Source organism: Lissotriton vulgaris, chromosome 7, assembly GCF_964263255.1.
Source record: "Lissotriton vulgaris chromosome 7, aLisVul1.2, whole genome shotgun sequence".
NCBI classification, from domain to species: Eukaryota; Metazoa; Chordata; class Amphibia; order Caudata; family Salamandridae; genus Lissotriton; species Lissotriton vulgaris.
In genome coordinates this window covers 1,625,961,359-1,625,981,277 of record NC_141695.1, presented here as the reverse complement: position 1 = coordinate 1,625,981,277, position 19,919 = coordinate 1,625,961,359, and the positions used below count along the sequence as shown (strand labels likewise).

Sequence of the window (19,919 nt, the reverse complement as noted above, 5' to 3'; positions counted from 1 at the left end):
CTAGGCTTAGGTTAGGTATATCGGGGTAGGCGTAGCTTAGAAGCACCAGTTGAGCACGTTTAGTCAAACATTTATCATTGTATGTAACTGTATATATATTTTATACCTTTTAAGTAGCATATGGTTCAGAAACCATATCAATGCTTTTACAGTATTATTTCATAATACTCTTTTTACTGTACGCACTTTACTTTATAACAAGTATTGCAATTGTGGCAATTCATTTCTCTTGCATAAACTAAGTATGCACGATTGACTGGGTGAAATATCTATCTATTGTTTTCACACGGCTCTGGAGATATACTCCTTATTCTGGGGGAGCAAAGTTGTCATGTTTATGCGGTTGTCAGAAGCTGAATCCCTTCTTGTCTAATCAGGGAAGTTCACTCCTCCCTGTTCATTCGAGAAAGTTTCTAGTGACCTCTGAGCTAGCTGGCACACCTAAATTAAGTCTAGCATATTCAATAGAGACCTAGTTGACCTCAGTCCTACGTCTAAACTATCGTTTGTTATTCCAATGCGCAGACCCTTTTGGGAAAATAGGAACTACACTACAGCAGCCCCACCGGATAGAGACGGCAGGCGTCTGGATGCTATTTGAAAGCGTGTGTCAACAATGGCAGCAACTACAGTCCGGGCTGTCAACTCATTAGCCATTCTGGGCAGATATGACCGGCAAATATGGTCTGACATCTCGCCATATGTCAACATGCTTCCAGAGCCCTCAAAGTCAGAAGCTCTGAAAATACTGCAGGAAGGTGAAAGAATCTTGGCTGAGATGATTGAATCTGCAGTGGATGTAGCTTCAACTGGATTCAGGCAGTTAGCAGGAGCTGCTGTCTTGCGCAGGCAAGGCTGGCTAAGAGCGACTTCGTTCCGCCAGGAGGTTCAAACTACGGTGTTAGACATGCCTTATGACGGGGAGTTTTTGTTTGGACCGCAAGTAGAGGAAGCCTTGCAGACAATAAAAAAGGACACAGAGACAGCTAGATCCCTGAGCACCTTACAATTTCGAAAGCTGCCCTTTCGAGGTGCGAGAGTACGTGGATCGTCCTCTACTAGAGGAGGTTATAGTCAGCAGTCCTCCTACAAACAAGGGAATCAACGTTACCAAACCCAACGTTACCAGTCCTATGGCGAGCGCAACACTAATTATTCCCAAAACAAAAGAAAGCCTGCCTACCGCGGAAAGGATAAAAGATAATGAGTGTCATTACCTGCCACCGCTACTGCCGCCGTCTCACATAAAAATTGGAGGAAAAATCTCAAAATTCTACTCAAAATGGTCATCAATAACATCAGACAGGTGGGTCTTGGACATTTTGGCCAAGGGCCATGCCCTCGAATTCGAAAAGTTTCCTCCAAACGTCCTCCCAAGGGGCCCACCATCAGCTCATCTGAAAGAGTTGTTTTCCCAGATCAATTTGATGTTAAAAAAAAGGAGCAATCGAAAAGGTTCCTCAGGTTAAGAGAGGAGCAGGATTCTACTCCAGATTCTTTCTAATAAAGAAAAAGTCTGGGGATTGGCTTCAAATTCTAGATCTCCGTGCCTTAAACAAGTATTTGAAGAAGCTAATGTTCCGGATGCTTTCACTCCAAGAAATACTGCATCTTCTTTCGGAGGGAGAATACATGGCCACCTTGAACCTCCAAGATGCGTATTTCCACATCCCCATTTTACCTCGTCACAGGAAGTTCCTGTGATTCAGAGTGGCTGGCAGGGAATATCAGTTCAAGGTCCTCTCCTTTGGGCTGCGTTCGGCACCCAGGGTGTTTACAAAGGTCCTGGCTCCGGTAGCAGCACACCTCGGGCAGGAGGGAATACAAATATTTCCCTACTTAGATGACTGTCTTATCAAGGCGAGTTCTTACGCAAACACAGACAACCATGTCCAGCGGTGTCTGTCTCTCTTCCAGTCACTGGGCCTCTCCATCAATTTCAGCAAGTCACAGCTAGAACCATTCCAAAGACAAGCTTTCTTGGGAGCTACCTTGGACACACAGCTGGTCCGAGCTTTCGTATCGGCCGAGAGGCAAGAAAAAATACAGGACATGGCTCGGACTTTACTCTCAAGAAAGTCAGTTTCAGTCCGACAATTCAAGTCTTTTCTGGGGATGGTCTCTTCTTGCATTCCTTTGATACCGAATTGCCATCTCAGGATGAGGCCTCTTCAAGAAGAACTCAACCTGAAATGGCTGCAGGTCTCCGGCTCATTAGAGGACCTCATTCGGATCACCCCTCGCATTCGAGGTGCTCTTCTCTGGTGGACTCAAAGGAGAAATTTACAAAAGGGTTGCGCGTTCCTCCAAGACGCACCAAACTTTACAATCACCATGGACGCATCCCTCAAAGGTTGGGGAGCACATCTTCAGGGGCTGATAGTCAGCTGGAGATGGAGTCCTCAACAGAAGGTCTGGCACATCAATCTGTTGGAGCTAAGAGCCATCTTCCTAGCCCTCAAGTCCTTTCGCGCAATAGTTGGCCACAGTTTTGGTTCGCACAGACAATACTACAAGCATGCACTATTTGAACAAACAGGGAGGAACAAGATCCGCTCTTCTGTCTCAGGAAGCCCAAGATATATGGGCATGGGCAATACGACGCAGAATCAATCTTATGGCGGTCCATGTACCGGGAACGGCAAACGTTCTTGCGGACACTCTCAGCAGGACAGCGGTGTCCACCCACGAATGGGATCTTCATCAATCGACTGTGGATCGGATTTTTCAGCAGTGGGGTCATCCAGATCTAGACCTCTTTGCGACCAAGAAGAACAGCAAATGCCGGTTCTTTGCAAGCTGGCATCCCCACAAAGATTCTCGGGGGAATGCGTTTTGGATCAACTGGTCTCAAATATATGCTTACGCCTTTCTTCCGATACCGTTGGTTCCCAGAGTTCTCCGGGAGATGAAAAAAGAACCGTGTCGCCTGATTCTCATTGCCCCTAGGTGGCCTCGCCAATACTGGTTTACCGATCTCCTTCTCAGATCACAGTGCGAACCAATTCAGTTTTGACCAATACCGGATCTCCTCTCCATCCAGGTTGATCAGATTTACTATCCGGACCAGACTTCTCTGAAATTAGCGGCTTGGCGCCTGAGTACCTTGAATTCGCCCATCTGAATATCTCTGCAGAATGCAAGGAGGTACTAGCCAAAGCAAGAGCACCTGCTACGATAAAAACATACAGACTTAAATGGAAAAGATTCTGTATCTGGTGTCACTCGGCTGGGATTCATCCCTTTCAGGCTAAGCCAGAACAGATATTGCCTTTTTTCTTACATCTGGCAAAATCGGGATTATCTCACACAACTCTAAAGGTTTTCCTGGCAGCAATTTCAAGGTATCGTCAGGATGGGTCCACTTCACTGTACTCTTCAAGAAGAATACAGCAATTCTTTAAAGGACTTTTCAGAATGTTTCCTCTGGTACGTCGGCCACCGCCATCGTGGCATCTCAATGTAGTGTTAGCGCAGCTCATGCGCCACCCTTTTGAACCAATTCACAGAGTGGATTTAACATTTCTTACATGGAAAGTATCTCTTTTGTTGCCTTTGACTTCATCTAGAAGAGTCAGTGATGTCCAGGCTTTCACAGTCCATCCACCTTTCTTGCAATTCATATCAGATTCAGTAGTGCTCTGTACAAACCCAAAATTCATGTCTAAGGTGCCTTCGGACTTTCATCTGAACGAGCCAGTCATCTTAAGAACATTTTTTCCTAACCCACAATTCCCTACGGAAAGGGCATTGCATACACTAGACATCAAGAGGTGTTTAAAGTTTTATTTACAAAGGACCTCTACAATATGCAAATCTGACCAATTGTTTGTCGCCTATGGAACATTTTGTCAAGGTCATGCAGTGTCTAAACAAACAATAGCAAGATGGATCTCTTCAGCTATTGACTTTTGCCATATACAAGCACGAAGACCTTTGCAGGTAGCTCCAAGGGCTCACTCTACGAGAGCCATGTCTTCCTCGACTGCTCTTTTCGCTGGGGCTCCTCTTCAGCACATCTGCAGAGCAGTAACCTGGGCCAGCAGGCATACTTTCACCAAACACTATTGTTTGGAAGCAGCCAGCGACACTGACGCTTCAGTGGGTCAAACAGTTCTGCGTAATCTTTTCAGATAAGGTGAGCCTCTGTTTCCATCCTCCGCTTACTGCTTTTCAGACGCTTGTTCATGCTTATTATTATGTACATGCTCATGTAACTGCACTTTTCATGCTTTTAGAAAAAGCGACTTTTCTGTTATATGGTTATGTACTTTTTCATATGTTCAGACTTATGCTACAAATAGCGTTTTCCAAGCACAGATATATTCTGCTATCTACTCTGATTCAGGCATGTGAATCTATGAAAGACACCCCAATACTGGAGAAGAACAATAGTTACTTACCTGTAATCTGTGGTTCTCCAGTATTGGTGTCTTTCATAGATTCACATGCAACCCGCCCACCTCCCTGAGAGGCTCATAGGCTACATTGGTTTACCATCACTCCGGTGCGAGAAAATCTGAGAGCCTGAGCCTCTGGGGAGAACCTTCTGGTGGGTGCTGTCGCCTAATTGGCTGCAGTTTGGGCTATACTAAATGTCTAGGATAGTCATGGGTGTGGAAGTTTTTTCTCCTGTAGCTTGGGCTACTGTACTTCCTGGTTGGTTATTACCAAGTTTTTTCTATGTTAATATTAGCATATTATTGCTTTTTTATGTACCGTGGGACTCCCACTCCGACGAATGGGGAATGATTCAGGCATGTGAATCTATAAAAGACACCAATACTGGAGAACCACAGATTACAGGTAAGTAACTATTGTTATTCTTTCTTCTGCTTGAACTGATTTCCCTCTGCCTTTATCTCCATGACATATTCCATTAATGTTTTGCCAAAACTGCAATCAAATTGGAAATTTTGAGCCACTTGGCCTCTTGGACTTTCCTCCTGTGCTCCCATACGAGATGTTCATGTTCTCAGGTAGCAGAGGATAGGTGGTCATTTGAGGAGATGGTGCTTGTTTTTCTATGCACCCTTTGTATGGCCCTTAATTGATGTGTGCTTTTCTTTATTTCCCTTGCTGGGCATAATGTATAAGTGTTGTTGAGTTTTGCTGGCGTTGGGAGTTTCCCTTGTAAGAGTGTGCACAGAACAGAGGATAGCATGAAATAATTGCAGGCTTTGGGGATATAGTAGACCATCTGGCCCAGCTTAATTTCTAGGTTTCAAGCTTTTCTTATACACAGCTGACCATTTGATCCTCCACATGAGTTTATAGTCTTCTTCAATGTTGGAAGTTCTTAGAGGGCTTAGATAATGCCTGGTTCTGGCTGATGCGTCTAGTCCAACCCACATTGTGGCATGGTCTCTCTCATTTCGTTGAATCACTTCATATTTAGTTATGCATTTACTAAGCCCTGGGACAAAAAAACCTAATCAATGGTGGACTGATTGTTGAAAGAGGGGGGCATATGACACCCGCAGACTACTAGATGCAAACATTGCTTGAACTGATTTGAGATTATAGTATTGCAAAAAAGTGTTTAACCTTGCTGATTCACTGTTATTCCTACAGCCAGACGCGACCTCCCTTAGGTGGTGCATGTTGATGTCCCCAATAGTATAATTTCTAAGGCAGGGTACTGTGCTATTAGGTTTTTCCAAATGTCGGATCATTTGGTCCAATTTATCCGAGGTGCCTGGGCAGTGTATATTAAAATAAATGTTCATTATTATTCTGGACAGATGCCCCATTAGTACTTTTAGGATACCTGCTTGGAACATTTCAGAATAACTGTTTAAGTCCATGAATGTTAAGTTTATTGAGTGTTTTATGTAAATTAAAATTCCACCGAGGGTCTCCCAAATAGGCCTTGGAGTTAATGCTCATATCTCCTGTAGGCAGATAATATCTGTAGCATCGAAAAGAGCAAGCTCACCCTTAAATTGTAGTATCTTCTTGCTTCCAGCCGCATTCCATGATACAATGTCAATGGTGTTAATTTAGCTTGCAATGCACTGATCTTTCGTTCTCTGTATGCTAGGCATTGGTCAATTTCGAGCCAGGCTAGCAGAGACCCAGTCCCAGTGAGCGGCATCTGAGGTATGCTTAGGTGCTCTGCTGTGGGCGGTGGTGACTTGCCTGGCCGCTTCCTGCCCATTTGTTCTGCACTGGATGTGGAGCTTCTTGTAACTCCTTGGAGCCTCAAGCCTTTTTGTCCCTTTTAAGATGCCCTTCCTAGGGCTAGTTTTGAGCGGTACGTAGAACTTCCTCCATCACTCTTAGGGGGATTCACCATTCTGCAAACTGCTTTTTCCTCAAGTTAGGGTGGTGGATTCTCCTACTAGATCCGGGGCGCTGCTGACAAACTGAATCTGGTTTATGTCATTGCTGGTGATGGAGGTAAGGGTTGGTATATGTTGTAACAACATTAATATATTTGTTCTGTGGAGACTATCCATATTGCCTCTGGAGATGTACTGGGGTGTAAATATTGTTCTTTGGAGACTCCCGACCGAGACGCTGCTACTTGTTATTGTGCAAGTCACAGATGCCCTTGACAATTCCCCGGATTTAGTTACTTGGGGGCCCAAGCTCTGTATTAATGGGGTGGTGCCAGCATTCCTTGGGCTGTGTTCCTTGCTCTGGAAGGAAGACAAGTACATTCTCCTATTACCTGCCCTCAAAGCCTGCACCCTCCTTTTGGGCAGCATTACCAGGATTGTCTATGGCAATGCCCTTTTTGTAAATATCAGAAAGAAATGTCTCAACAAACAAAATGAAGATCCTGCAAAATTCTGCAGACCCCCGGTTGCTAGGCATTCCCAAAAGGGTATCTGTTTCTGCCTCTCTTCCCTGTCTCCATTGACATCCTATAAAGACACACATTTATATTAAGGCTCTATGTATTGCCTTTGGAGCACTCCACGGAGAAGCACCTGCTTTATTTAGGCAAACTTTCTGTTGGTACATTATTTAATCTGATCATCCCTAGGTCCAGGAACGATCAATGGGGAAGAAGGACCTTAGTTGGTTGCACTTCTTGACTTTAGAATTCCTTGCCACTTGCATTGAAAAAGGAAACGAATCTACTCACTTTCAGAAAAGTTTCTCAAAACGTGGCTTTGTAAACAAATTTCCATTTTATTCATTTACACTGTTCAAGGGAGACCCCAAGGGTGCCCTCTGATAGCTGTTTACAGTTGGCCTGTTAGCACTACCTTTGTTGTGCGGCATTTCCCATGGGAGGGTAGCCCTGTTGGAGTGTCAGATCTGAGCGCCCGAGCCCCATGCAGCGCCTGGCCTGGACAGCCTAGAAGGTCCAGGGAGTTCCATAGTCGTCTCCTCTGGTTTGGGCCTCGGTGACCTGGGAATAGGTCAACTGGTTTGTAGGCACCAGGAAAGTACTAGTCTCCATTTCCCCAAGGTTGAGGTGGGGACCATTCTGATCCTGGGCAGCCATTATGTCGAACGCCTGGGCAGCTAGTTTATCTTTCGTGTTGCCATCTTTTGGAGAGGCCTTATGTCTTACTCCTTTTTGGAATATTGGATAGAAAGGTGGTCTCAGCCCGGGGGTAGTAGAGGGTTGTGGTTCTTTCTGCGCACTATTAATATGGGCCCCATCCCAGGTTGTCAGTGCCATCATTCTGATTCTGATTCTTTTCCTGCTTCTGGAATTTCCTTAAATGTTTCTTCACTCTCTCGAGAATTTGTTGCAACAGGAGAGGTTTCCGCCTCCATGCGGGTCCCTGCTCTACTGTCCACGTAGTTGACCCCCGTTGCAGCCAGATGCTGCTTTGTTTGCATTGAGGGTCACAGTTAAGTTGGTAACAGGATGATGCTGCCCTGGCTTGTCTGGTGTTGGGTCACCATTTTACATTTGTGTAAGTGAGTGTACCATTGGAATGACGTCCCGCTACAAGTCTCCCTTTTCTGCCTTGATAGTGCCTCCCATGTTAGCTCCTTTGTTATGAAGGCATGATAGCCTGTTGTTTATAACTTTGAGTTCGGTGACTCGATTAGATAAAACCGATGGGAGTGATCCTAGTTTATCCTCAAGGTCAGGGCATAGACAGTCTGAGGGCGGCATTTCACTTTGGTTTGCTTCATAAAGTGTGTCCACTTTTCTCACCATATCCACCATGACTTGGAGCGTTTCGATCTGAATTTCTAGTTATTGTGATTGCCAAGCAAGGGCATTTGTGGCCTCTGTCAAAAGGGCATTAGTAGACCAGAAAAAGGTTATCCTTTGCATCAGAGAATGCATCAGAGAATGTGAAAGACAGAAAAGCTGGGGATGTTTTAAAGAGTTGTTTAGTTGTGACTGGGGCGGGGTGGTAAGTTCCGCTTGAGACTCCATGTAGGAATATCCCACTGTTTGTTTGACTCCTCCAGCCTCAATACTTTCCTGAGATGCCATGTCCTGTAATGGTATGGGCATCCTATTTCTGTCCTCTTCTTCGTACGCCAGGCGCATGTGAGGGACTTGTGCAGTGGTTCGCAAGTCCGCTGGCCTATGAGGAGCTGGAGTATGTGATCGGTGCTCAGGGAAGCACTTAGGTATGCTGGCTGCGCCCTTCCATGTCTTCGGTGATGAGTAGGGATCTGTTAGGGATTAAGAAAGTTCAATGATTGAAATTGTCCAGTTGAGATCCCCAAACTTTGGACTGACCACCCTCCCTGGGAGCCTTGCGGCCGACTGTGTAGATTGTACAGGGTCAGCCTGCAATTTCAACTGCACAACCCTTCCCACAGGGTTTAAGCCCCTGTCTGCGTTCCTAAAGTAGGCCATAATTCCTGTGTATTGAGATCTGTTGCTGCTTAAGCTGCTCCAAGAGTCCCCCTGGTTGGGCGTGAGGCCATGCCTAACCTTGATCATTTTGAGTTGTGCTTCTACTTTGTTACTGTCTTCTGTGGACTATTTCTGTGCATTACATGGGGGCCCTTGTGGGCAAAGAATCCAGAGGAGAGTTTTCAGCAGCCATAAAGAAGTGCCCTGGCGGAGATTATTCTTGGGTGGGAGGTGGAACAGGCGTGGTATGCCTTATTATGCAGATCCCTTGAATTATCAACATGCCATAATGTTTGCCCTTGATTACTGACCCTGATGCCTGGGCTCTCATCTTGGCTCTCATCAAAGGGCTCCTGTGGAGGGGGTCCACGGGCTGCTTGCGCACAGCTTCTTTTTTTTGGCTCTTCCTTTTGGGCTCGCTGCGAGCAGGCTCATGAAGGAGGTAAACGAAAACCGTAGTGACTAGACTCTCAGCCACTGCTGGTTTCTGCAGTGGCTTCACTATGGACTGTGGGGTGCCACCACACAGCCTGGTATTCAAATGAGATAGGGAGGGGCACAAGCACGCCTGAGTTGTTTGTGTGGATGGTTGTAGACAGTGGTGTATTAGGGTGCAGACCCAGCCTCTCTCTGCCAATGCTATACCTTGCCTGCCCGGGCCCCTTCAGTGCAGGGAGCGTAGCTGTACAGAATATAGACTCCTCACTCAGTTCACCTGGCCCCCTAAGGCACTGATAGGGGGGCTCTGTGGACCCTGACAGTCTTCGAAGGGCTAAATGGCATCGCAGGTGAGCAGCGTCAAGTTGGGGGAAGGGGGACGGAAAGCTGCACCACGACCTAGAGTGCTCGCTTCTGTCAACTACCACTTTTTACCTCTAGATGTGGTAGCCCTATCGGTCATCTGTGCTAGCTTGCGTTGCTGCTCACCCCCGTGCAGGCCTCAGCCACCCCACCTCTCTCGCCTACTCTCACTTGCTCTCCGGTCGTCTTCCTGCAGGCTCTCTGGATGAATTGGAGAATTGCTTATCTACCCAGCAGGCCCTGTACAAGCAGGCTCTGCCCACCACTGAGCCATTGCCGGTGGCTGGGCCCCAGGAGCAGGGGGATGCGGGAAGGCAGCGAGGGCAGGAGCAGGCATGAGGCAGCTCACTCGATCAGCCATTGGCCAATCACCCCCGTTGGGATGAGATGTGTGGGCTCCACTCTGACAGCTCAGTGGTTCACCAGCACAGCAGCAGCATCTGTGACGGCAGCATCCGTGTCCTCACCCGTCTCTCAGTCTCAGTCAGCGACTCCTCTTATATAGGCAGAAGATAGGGGATTGAGGTTACTGCTTGAGTTGGGTTTCACCCCCGCCCCCCTCCCACCAGTAACTCTATTTCTTACAACCATTATTCTGTGTACATCTGGGAATAGCAGTAGGGGTGGGTTCATTTAATCTGGCCAGGGTAAGTAACTTGTATGAACATGGTCCCTAGCTTCTTGATTTTCAAGCTGAATTATGTTTTTGCATCCAATGCTGGATTTTCAACAGGTAGTGAGACTTTCTTCTAATTAGGGAAATGTCTTAGCATCATCCAAATATATGTGATGGCTGAGACAATGAGCATCGAGTATATATTTGTCAAGGTTTCATGTATATATTAAAGTGGTCAGGAGAGGGCAACATCTCTGCAGGTCTGCAAGTGATGGAAGAAGGACCTGACAAGATTTTGTTTAGTTTTACTTGTTGTAGGCAATCAGTGAGAAAGAAAGCGAAACAGATCAGGTTGATGCCATCGATGCTCGTGTAAAATGCTAGGTGGCTAGCAGGCATTTCTTGTTATTGGTGTCAAAACCCAACCAGAGGTCCAGATATATCAAGAGACATTCTTACGATTAGATCTCCATGTATGAAAGTACACTTGAGGAAGTCAAAGCAGGTTTTGTCAATTTGCGGTGGTCATAAGCATTGGTGTGGAGTTGCTTCTTCAATCGATAAACAAGTGTGCATACAAAGTACAAATTGTGGCTGCTGGCACAATTTGCTAAGAAAAATTGTGAACTATTGAGTCATAGCTCAGTGACTTCCTTAATGCTTTTTGGTCATCGTTGATGAAGAATAGTTCTCCAAACCTGCCTGTAGATCTGTTCTTAGAACGAATCTTGAATTTTGTTGAATCAATATATAGGGACATGCACAGGATTCCATTGGGCCAAACGACTGTACAGAGCCAGCAGGAGTGGATAGTTATCTGTGAGTCTTCGCAGATGACTATAGACATGTTTGCAGTGGACTTTGCATTAGTTACTACAGCGATGAACTAGGTTAATGGGTATGTTATATGGCCTTATTCCTCACTTTGGGCCATTGTTGTTGAGCTCATTTCAAAGTTATGGGGTATTAAAAGGTAATGGAGAGGGTTTTGGAGTAGCTGAGAAAAGTACTTTGAAGATGGGGTGAACCTGGTTGCTCTTCTGCTAAGGTGTGGGTATTAGATGGCATATGTGGAGATGGGCTTAGTGACATTTGGTTGGTGGATACACAGTATTAGTGAGGAATGTCTGTGTTCCATTGCACCAGTATTCAACGGAGCAGTCAGATCACCAATGGTCAAGAAAGGAGACTTGAAATCAAGTGGTAATAGTTAAGGCGTTACCCTCAGTTTACTAGTATGCTGAGTTTGCATTTGCAACAGGTAACTTTTATATTTGATTTGAATATTTATTGATGGAAATGTTTATTATACGACTCTGTGTCTCAACCATCTAAGATCAAGGAAGTTAGCTTTCCTGTATGATGAGACTAGACATTAAAGGATGGCTGCAGGGGACTTCTTGAAGACAAAAGGGATGATGGGGAGTCAGGGATTTCAGACTGGAAGTCTGTATTTGTTTAACCATTTTTGGTCGGTGCAAATTGTAAGTGATCAATATCTCTGGAATTGCGTGGAGATCATTTGCCTCAAATTTACTCTTCTCACTTGTTATCAGGCAGGGAAGGTAACTATTTCATGTTTAGATGTGCCTATTATGGCCAATAGGGTGGCAGATTGAATGGGTATGACATGAAAACACGGGCAGCATGGCCAGTTTTTTTTCTCTAGTGTAAACTGCTGGGTCCGCTGGCTCTGTTGACTAATGCGTCCAATGCAGGGGTCTGCGTTTGACCTAATGTCACAGGTTACAATCCCAGCGGGTCCACTCAGCCTTTCCTCCATCTGAGGTTGATAAAATGAGTACCATTGAGTTGGACAACAATGAACATCTGTTATTCAGTGCCAAGATGACTGCGGGTGAACAGGCACTTTAAATACACGTTATGCTATACTAAAACCTTTTCAGGCAGTTGGGTACCCACTTGTATTGAGGTCTCTTCTCTTATTTGCACAATGCCCAAAGGGCTGTGTGAGGAACTATGTTAGGAACACTTTTGATTAAAGCACAACAAAGGACCATTGCTTCTAAAGTACTCCTTGAACTTCTTTCACATTTTTCATTCATTTAAGATGTTTAGATTTGGTAAAAATGGGTGATATGGACATTTCCTAGGTCTAGATGTAGTAGTGATTTTTATTTAGCTATTTGCACTGCCCAGAGTAAGATTAGGATACCAGACTTGAGGGGAAATAATCATCCCCTAAGTCCAAGTTTTTTCAGTGTTCGGTGACATTTTATTTCCCTGACTGCCCCTAAGGGTCTGTGACATTCATAAGGATCTAAGTAACATACTCCAATCTAAATTGCTAGCCCAATAGTTTATTTTTAAATCCGTTGTAGGATCCAAAGTCAACATACATACATCACAATAGTCTGGCTATGGATCACATTAGACCTATGGATTTTGTGTCTTTGGACCCTATCTGAAGTAGATTAAGGCCCCATGGAATGCAAGGACCTGGTGGCCTCTACGTCACACTTGCATCATGAGAAAGCACTGGCTTTGTGCCTATGATTTCAAGTTGCAATGTGATGATTATTTCCTGCACGTCCCCTACTCTCTTTAACCTTACAGTGGACTGGATAAATAGTCAAATAATATGTCACTACCCCATCTAGCCACAGCTATTTTAATATCACTCAATTTCACACAATCTAAAAATCTAAAATCATACACATTGATTAAAAAAAAAAAAAGATCAGGTAGTACCTCAGAAGCAATTGTCCTTTGGTTGTTGTCCTTTAATATAGGATCTCCTAAAAGAGATTCATATGGAGCCCGTTGGGAATGGCAGAATCAAGGATGTGTCAGAATCAAGGATGAACAAATTTCCACAAATCTGTTGATCACCACAGCGGGAGTGATAAACAAAGCTGTCCAACCACGTCCCTGAGTGAGCCCAGTGGAGTGCACCTCTTACTTGCTCCAGAGGAACACCCAAGGGAATGGGGGCATGGAGGAATGGGACAAAATAATGACCTAGCCAACTGATGGCTAACCCCTGCACCTGGACTTCCTTTGTCTTTCCTTGGTTCATGCAGGAAGGATTTCTGGTCATGTAGGGTATTGATGTGATGCTATCTTGCAAGCGATACAAAGTATTATTTCAACTGCAAATGTTTCTATATTCAATCAGCTAACATTCTACCACCACACGATTTTAATCAAATGTACCTGGGTCGAGCCTCTGTCCCCAGATTAATATGTCCATGTAACATGCCACTTTCTTATAGGGAAAACCCAGCCAGTTCCTTGTGCTCAGTCTTCCTTTTAGCAGGAGCTGCACTAAGCACCTTTCCATATACTTCTTCATGCACAAGGTTTAATCAACTAAGGGTAAAACACGCTGTGGACTAACCTCTCGGGCTTGGTTAAGGAATGATAATGCAATTCATTTAATTTCAAAGCCTTGCTCAAAATCTTGTGCTTTCGCCTTTAGTCTTTATTGTCTTGCGCTTTCTCTTGCACTCATTAGCATACACAAGCTTCCAGAATAATTAGTGCTAAAGCTTCTCTTTCTCTTGTTTTTAAGGTTCGGTTTTCCAGTTGATTAACAGGAGACGGGAGGAGGACTCTGGCATTGTCCAAGTGGTGGAGACCCGGCTGTCACAAGGATTCTCAGGTGAGTTACTCTTCTCTTCTTGGAAACAGGATTGCTCATGTGCTCATTAAGATCTGATTGCCTAGCAAGGCGGGGTCCCATTGGGTGTGTAATTTATGCCGCTGTTGGGCAAGATAGCCAATGAGATTTCCAAATCTCGTGCAGTCAGGTCAGAAAGATCCAGAGCTTTCAAATTCCTCAAGCCAATTTCCTCATGCGGTTGATTGACCCAAATGGATGTGTATAAGTATGTTTCAGCTGTGGCATCTCTAAATTGTAAATGGTCTCAGATATGCACTCATCCTTCAACATTCATAGGCTATTAGCTGGTATTGAATCAAATTTCCAGGTCTAACCATCCGGAACCTTCTCCCACACATATTCCCCAGCACACCTTACCCCTCATTGTTGTACCCACTGGGTCCACCTGGAAGAGATCTAGGTTTTGGAGGCATTCCAAGACACTACATAGGGTAGCAAGTGTGTCACCGTATCACCATGCCATCCTGGTGGGTGAGGGTTAGCGCATCCTGTAAAGGATAGCCAACAGCCCTGACAGTTGGTATCTTTATTGAAACATTACTGTTAAAGAATCCGTTTTCTGAGTGTCACACCATTTTTGAATTTATGGATCCTGGTTTTAATACTCAACATAAAAAGGTCAGGCATGCATTTTAAGATCAAGTCAATACAGACCACTAAGAAACAGTGCCAGTAAGGGATTTGACCAATTAATTTAATTTCAGGGGTTGCAAATGGAAGATAGATTTACAAATGAATGTGCATTGCTCTCATGCCAGAGTCCATTTATTTGAGACTGTGGATCGTATGGCTCAAGATGAGGTGTGACTAGTTGAGGTCAACACTTCTATAATGAAAAATAATGCATATCTGAAAGAAACAGGTTAGTATTAGATTCCTTACCTTAGAATATCTCCAGGCGTCAGTCTGGATCCGGAAACTTTTGCGTAGCAGTACCCCTGCGCGTCGGTAGGCGTCGTCTGCAGGCGTCCCCTGCGGCTCCACGTCCGTCGTCGGCGTCGTGGGCCGTGATGACGTCGCTGGAGTATATAGACGCCGCCTCCGCGCGCTGACGTCAGTTCTTCTTTTTTCCGCGCCAGTTAGCGCAGATCCGAAGAGCAGTACTCCGGTCTTTGACCAAAGTTTTGTGATTTTTTCTGATATCTTCTTAAGGTGCCGGTAGGATGTGTGACGACTGTGACCGCACGATGTCGGTCACGGACCATCACCGACTCTGCCTCCGGTGTCTGGGCCCCGACCACGACGTGGACGCCTGCGTCGATTGCCGGGCCTTGACGAATAAGGCTAGACGGGAGCGGTCCCGCAAGCTGCTCGAGCTCCGGGTGTCGGCCCCGCGTCGAGAGCGGTCCCGGTCCGGCCGGAGGTCAAGGGAGCGATCGAGGGAGCGGTCGCGGAGCCGTCACGAGCGCTCCGGGAGTCGTCACCATTCCTCTAGTTCCTTGGTAGGAAGCACAAGAAGTCGGGGCGTCGTCATCGTACCCCCGACTCCCCCCGACGCTCGCGCAATGCGGCCGGGGGTTCGGGTGGCCCCACCCCCGCGGCTCCGCGTGAGTCACCGACGCGGCCTGCTCCATACCCTGCGGTCCCTGGGCAAGGCACGTCGCACGAGGAGATAGAGGCGTTCCTCATGGCCATGAGGGCACTGTCTCCTCCGACTGGGCCTCCGGCGCCTGCGGGCCCTGTGGTTCCGTCCGAGGGCCCTAGCGGTTCGGGTGCTCCTGCCTCGACGCCGTCGGGTGCTCCGGCCCCGACGTCGCCGACTGCTCCGGTCCCGGCGCCGCAGGAGCCTTCAGGGTCGACGCCGGCTGGTAATCCGGCCTCTCCGGCACCGATTCCATCGGGGCAACCCATGGCGCCGCCCCGCGCGGCGCCTGTGCTCCGGCGCCGGGCGGCGCCGCCCCCATTCCATCTCCGACTCCGGACGCGGAGTCGAACCGGCGTCGCCCGACGCCGAGTCAGACGCCGATGGGGCCTGTGGACCCCGGGGAGCCGGTCTACATTGTTGATTCCGAATATGGTGAGGATGTAGATTACGGAGAGGAATGGGAGGGGTCTGAGGACCCTCTGACCCGCGAGTGTCAGTACAATGTGGACTGGACGGGTGACTTGGGTGACGCCAGCGGTCTGGATGACTCCCCCAACCCTGGCTTTGTCTCGCCTCCTACCGTGGCTACGGAGGAGGGGGCAGCTTATTCAGTGGTGTTGATGAGGGCTGCCAAGGCCTTAAACCTTGAGCTCCCCGTCGCGGCCGTGAGGACTAACATCCTCACTGAGGTACTCAAACCGCAGTCATGCCCACAGGAGCCACTGCTGCCGTTCAACGAGGCCTTAACTGACGTTCTTTTGGGCACGTGGTCCAGGCCCGCTTCAGGTTCGCCTGTTGATAGGAACGTGGCCAGACGCCACCGTCCGTGTACGGATGACCCCAAGTTCTTGTCCACCCATCCCACCCCTGAGAGCCTGGTGATCCAGGCCTCGACTTCCCAGACCGCATTCCCGTCGGCCCCGCCCGACCGGGAATCTAAGGGGTACGACCAGTATGGTAAGAAGGTCTTCTCGTCCCTGAGTCTGGGACTGCGGTCTTGCAACACCGCATGCCTCTTGGGCCGCTACACCCACTCTCTGTGGGATACGGTCGCGGACCTGCTGCCTGAATGCCCACCGGAGGTACGGGCTAAGCTCGGCAAGGCTATGATTGAAGGCCGAGACGCAGCGAGGTACTCCATAAGGTGTGGTCTTGATACGACCGACTCGCTGGGCAGAGCGATGTCCACGACGGTGGCGATTCGTCGCCATGCCTGGCTGAGATCCGCCAATTTCTCGGCAGATGTCCAGAATGCATTGATGGACATGCCGTTTGATGGCAGTCGCCTGTTTGGCGACAAAGCGGACCACGTGCTGGAGCGCTTCAAGGACTCGAGGGTCACGGCCAAGTCCTTGGGTCTCTCGACCCAGCGCCAGCAAACGGGTTCGTTTTGCTCCTTTCGTGGCCAAGGAAGGGGCGGTCCCACACGTGCTGCCAGCCACGCGCCGCAACAAACTTATCAACGCGGTGGCAGCCGTGGAAACCGCCGTGGTGGCGGTCGGGGACAATGGCGAGGTCAGACCACACCTCCCCCCGCAGCATCTGCCACTAAATCCTCCTAGTCCGTGCTTTCAGGCCCATGTGACGCCGGTGGGGGGCAGGGTTCGCCATCACCTCTCCCACTGGCGCACAATTACATCGGAGAGGTGGGTGCTGCAGCTTGTCCGAAGGGGCTACTCCCTCCCCTTCGAGACCACTCCTCCAGCCATGCCACCGCAGAACTACCGTGTGTCGGGGGACCACTTGGCACTTCTAAGGGAGGAAGTTACGGCCCTCTTGGCCAAGGGGGCCATCGAGCGCGTTCCTGGGCCAGAAGTAGGACGTGGTTGCTATTCCCACTACTTTCTGGTACCCAAAAAGGACAAAGGGGGCCTACGTCCTATTGAATTGAATTGAAAGAAAATGTATAATGCGCAAAAAACAATAACCCGCAGGTATCAAGGCGCCTAGCAAAAGATCAGAGAATGATCAGGAAAGGACATAAGACCCTAGACATATGCTTGCTGGAAGAGAAGGGTTTTTAAGGCAGTGCGGAAGTTCTGTAGGGACGGGACCTAAGGAACGTCAACGGCTTCCTCCGGAAGGAGAAGTTCAAGATGTTGACTTTAGCTCAGGTCTTGGCTGCTCTAGACCCGCAAGACTGGATGGTAGCGTTGGACTTGCAGGATGCGTATTTTAACATCCCCGTCCTGCCGGCCCACCGGCGTTACCTGCGGTTCACGGTAGGCCTCGAGCACTTTCAGTTTATCGTGCTCCCCTTCGGCCTTACCAGCGCCCCAAGGGTGTTCACCAAGGTGATGGCGGTGGTCGCAGCCCATCTGCGCAGATTGGGGGTTTCAGTCTTCCCCTATCTAGACGACTGGTTGTTGAAGGCGGGTTCGCCCCAGACAGTCGTCCACCACCTTCAGATGACGGCAGACCTCCTGCACCAGCTGGGGTTCTCCATCAATGTGCCAAAATCACACCTGTGTCCCTCTCAAAAGCTCCTTTTCATCGGAGCGGTTCTCGACTCGGAGTCGGGTCTATCCTCCGGAACGGCGGGTCCAGGATATACAGGCTTTGATTCCCATCTTTAAGCCGTTATCCCGGGTTTCGGTCAGGTTGACGCTGCGGCTGCTGGGGCTGATGGCTTCCTGCATCCTTCTGGTGCATCACGCCCGGTGGCGGATGCGGGCTCTGCAGTGGGACCTGAAGTTTCAGTGGGCCCAGCATCAGGGCAACTTGTCCGACCATGTCTTGATCTCGGAGGGCACTGCGAGGCAACTGCAGTGGTGGCTTACGGACCGCGAATGGGTCAGAGGCAGATCCCTCTCCCTTCCCCAACCGGAGCACGTTGTTGTGACGGACGCGTCCCTCCAGGGCTGGGGAGGCCACTTGGGAGAGGCAGAGATCAGAGGCATCTGGTCTGCGGCGGAGTCCCGGCTCCATATAAACCTGTTGGAGCTCCGGGCGATTCGTTTGGCACTGAAAGCATTCCTCCCCTTTGTCAACGGGAGTGTAGTGCAGGTGTTCACGGACAACACCACCGCCATGTGGTACTACAACAAGCAGGGCGGAGTGGGGTCGTGGACCCTTTGCCAGGAGGCTCTGCGCCTCTGGCAATGGCTGGAACGTCAGGGCGTGACTCTGACGGTTCATCACCTGGCAGGTTCTCTGAACGCCAGGGCGGACGAACTCAGCCATCGGTGCTCGATGGATCACGAATGGCATCTGAACTCGGACGTGGGGCGAGGCCTCTTTCTGCAATGGGGAGAGCCTTGGTTAGATCTATTCGCCACAGAAGAGAACGCGCAATGTCATCAGTTCTGCGCGTTGGAGTTTCCAAGACGGCACTCGCACGGCAACGCCTTTCGGCACGAGTGGAGTTGCGGTCTGTTATACGCCTTTCCGCCTATACCACTTCTGCCCAGAGTGCTGAAGAAGATCAGGCGCGACCGGGCCCAAGTCATCCTTGTGGCTCCGGACTGGGCTCGAAGGTACTGGTATCCCGAGCTACTCAGCATGTCAGTCGGTCCCCCGATCCGCCTGCCTCTTCAGGAGGACCTTCTGTTGCAGCAGCAGGGGACGGTCCTCCACCCGAACCTGTCCAGCCTCCACCTCCATGCGTGGAGATTGAGCGGCGACAGTTGAGGTCATTTGACTTGCCTCCTGAAGTCTGTGATGTGATTCTGGCAGCCAGGCGTTCCTACACGAAATCGGTATACGCCTGTCGGTGGAACAAGTTTGTGGCATGGTGCACAGCAAAGGCTGTGGATCCTCTCTCTGCCCCTCTTTCTGAGGTCCTTCTCTTCCTTCTTTCTCTTGCCCAGCAGGGCTCTGCTCTGGGTACTATCAAGGGCTACCTTTCTGCCCTTTCGGCCTTTCTGAGGCTGCCTGATCAACCTTCTTTGTTCAAGTCCCCCATTGTAACAAGATTCTTGAAGGGCATCACACACATGTATCCACCTGTTCCGTTTGTGATGCCTCAGTGGGACTTGAACCTGGTTCTAACCTTCTTGATGTGTGCTCCCTATGAGCCCCTTCATTCCTGTCCTCTCCGTCTCCTGACTTTAAAGACGGCTTTCCTGGTTGCCATCACCTCTGCCAGAGAGTGAGTGAGCTCCAGGCTCTTTCTGTCAAACCTCCTTTCCTGTCCATCCATCCTGACAAGGTTGCTTTGAGAACTAGACCTTCTTTGCTGCCCAAAGTTGTCTCTGCTTTTCACATCGGGCAGTCCATCACCCTCCCTTCCTTCTTCCCGCCTCCGCATCCTTCAAAGGATGAAGAGCGGCTCCATCGTCTGGACCCAAAACGTGCGCTTTCATTTTATATGGATCGCACACGCCAGTTCCGGGTGGATGACCAACTGTTTGTTGGCTACATGGGTGCGAAGAAGGGACGGGCGGTACATAAACGGACCATCTCTCAGTGGGTCGTTCTGTGCATCAAAGCATGCTACTCTTTGGCTCGGAAGGAGCCCCCTGTTGGGCTGAGGGCCCAT

At 48.7% G+C, this 19,919-nt stretch overlaps 1 pseudogene; it reads left to right on the top strand.

Annotated features, from left to right (window-relative positions):
• Nucleotides 1-616: 616 nt before the first annotated feature.
• The window catches only part of LOC147706135 (uncharacterized), a 37,020-nt pseudogene continuing 17,717 nt past the window's right edge, over nucleotides 617-19,919 (top strand).